This window comes from Bos mutus, chromosome 9 (genome assembly GCF_027580195.1).
Source record: "Bos mutus isolate GX-2022 chromosome 9, NWIPB_WYAK_1.1, whole genome shotgun sequence".
In the NCBI taxonomy this organism is placed as follows: Eukaryota; Metazoa; Chordata; class Mammalia; order Artiodactyla; family Bovidae; genus Bos; species Bos mutus.
Window position 1 is genome coordinate 245004 of NC_091625.1, and position 2724 is coordinate 247727.

At 36.0% G+C, this 2724-nt stretch overlaps 1 pseudogene; it reads left to right on the top strand.

The window, feature by feature from the left end:
* The first annotated feature begins 448 nt into the window (after nucleotides 1-448).
* Nucleotides 449-1398, top strand: LOC102273273 (olfactory receptor 1165-like; annotated as a pseudogene).
* The last annotated feature ends 1326 nt before the right edge of the window (nucleotides 1399-2724 follow it).

Genomic DNA, 2724 nt, shown 5'->3' on the forward strand with positions numbered 1-2724 from the left:
AGGTTAATTCTGCTGTTATCAGGTGACTGCCATAATCCAACCAATGATTTGTTTAGTTCTTTTTTTTTTTTTTTTTTTTCTGATTTCCTTCTATGTAGCCGGTGTTTTCATAGAATTATATTCTATCTTGGGGATATTTAATGCTCTAAGCATCACATTCATTTAGGAATCATTTATATATAATACTACTATTGATAAATACTATTCTTTCTTATTTTCCAGGTAAATAAACTAAAGTTCTAAAGGATAAAGCTAATTTCCCATAATCAACTTCACTTAAGTTGTAAAGACTTCAACTTGACACTTCAGAACATTCCTGGGTATACACTGATCACACTGCCCTCACTAGCTTAGGTTGAGCTATCTTCAGTTTCTTTCACTCCACCTTCTCATGTTCCACTGCTCAATTTTAATTCTTATTTATTTTTATTTTTTTAAATCAACAGCCATGGTACTGAATGAAGGAAATCAGAGCTCTGGGAGCATGTTCATCCTCTTGGGCTTCTCAGAATATCCCCGCCTCCAGGCACCCCTTTTCTTGGTGTTTCTAACCATTTACACAGTCACTCTGGTGGGGAACCTTGGCATAATTGTGGTCATAAGGACCAGTCCCAAACTCCACACACCCATATTTTTTTCTCAGCCATCTATCCTTTTTGGATATTCGCTCTTCCAGCATTATTTATACCCAAACTCCTAGGTATCTTGGTTGTGGAAGACAGAGTTATCTATTTCAAAGGATGCATGGCATAGTTTTTCTTTGGCTGTGCATTTGTGATTACGGAGATGTCCATGCTAGCAGCGATGGCCTATGACCTGTTTGTGGCTGTTTGTAACCCCCTGCTCTACACAATTGCTATGTCTCCTAAGCTCTGCAGCCTCCTGGTCACTGGGACTTACACTTGGGGTGGAATGTGTTCCTTGACAATCACGTGTTCTCTTTTGGAGCTGTCCTTCTGCGGTTCTAATGTCATACATCAGTTTGGCTGTGAGTATTCTGCCATCATCTCTGCTTCCTGTTCTGACACCCATTTCAGTCAACTGATGTGTTTCATCATTTCTACACTCAATGAGGTGTGTAGCCTCCTGATTATCCTCACCTCCTATGCTTTCATAGTTGTCACAATCATCAAGATGCCTTCAGCTGGTGGACTCCGAAAAGCCTTCTCCACCTGTGCCTCCCATCTGACCGCCATCACCATTTTCCATGGGACTGTCCTGTTCCTTTATTGTGTACCCAACTCCAAAAGCTCATGGCTCCTCGTCAAAGTAGCCACTGTGTTTTTTACTGTCATGATTCCTATGCTGAATCCTCTTATCTGTAGCCTTAGGAATAAAGATGTGAAAAAGACAGTCAGGAGTTTGACAACCATGAAACTGCTTTCTCCCTCAGTATAATTCAGAAGTCCAATGGGACTGAAAAACCACTTGAATTAAAGACAAGCTGTGTATTAACCAAATAAGTATGCTTGTGTTCGTATTATGCCCAATAATTTTCATATATATTTCTGATGCCAGTTTATCTTTATTATAAGTAAATATATGATTATGTTTCAAATAAATTGTATGTTGTATTTTACATTTTTTTTTGATGGTCAGATGAGCTACAATTACTTCTCAGTTAATAGAGAAATAATACATTAAGTAAGTCAGAGTAATGAAAAGGGATATATAGTTAGAGACTCATTTCTTATGCTACAGTTTATATTGTGATTTGTAACAATGCTGCAAACACAGATGATAACTGTGTTTAGTGTCAGGGTTAAGGTTAGGGTTAGTGTTAGGGTTAGGGTTAAATTTGCACTTAGGTTCTCATAACTAACTCTTCTGATTCAATTTTATAAAATGCAACTTTTAGCTCTTCTCAAAACTTTATTTTACACCAAGTAAAATGAGGAGTTTTGAGTTAGCCTTATAAAAGTATTACCTGATTTTAAGCAAGAAGATCCTGAAAATAATAGCTAGTCTCTGTAGGCATCACTCATTTTTTGAATACCAGTATAATATGGTTCAATCAAAGGTGTTTAATTGAATACTGAGAAAAAGTTAAATGTATTTCTAGGGATATATGATGATTACTCAGTGATAAAGCCCAAGTTAAGAACTGCTCTATTTTCTTTTCTTCTGACAAATACTTGTTTATGTCTCAGGTTTGCACTCATAATCCAAAGGAAAAGAAATGCTTTTCATCAATAATGAAGTATGAAAAAATTATAATGAGATTAACAGAGATGCTTCTGAGTAACTGGACCTAATCATGAATCTACCTCATTCAGTTTAATAAGTCTTTCTTATATTCCTTTGAAGTACCTGCCATTATCACATCTTCTTAATTATGGTAACTTTGAAGTAAATCTCACTATCCATTAGAGCAACTTCTGACATCTTTTCTTCCGTGTAAGTGGATCCTGTTTATCCTTGACCATTTCATTTTCATACAAACTTCAGTATTTATTATGTTCATTCTTTTAAAGCCTGAGACTATTAGGGGCTCTAAAATTTACATCACTTGTTCTTTAGCTCTGCATGTTCAAGCAGTCTTTGCTGTAACCATGCCTTCTCTGCCTCATTCATCTATGCTCCTTTGTAATCATTACACATTTCTGAAGTTATGATGAGATCATATTAGCTGGTTTTTATTTTACCATTGTTTTAATTTATTCATTTTTATTTTTGGCTGTGCTGCACAGCATGTGAGATCCTAGTTTCTCAACCAGGGATCAA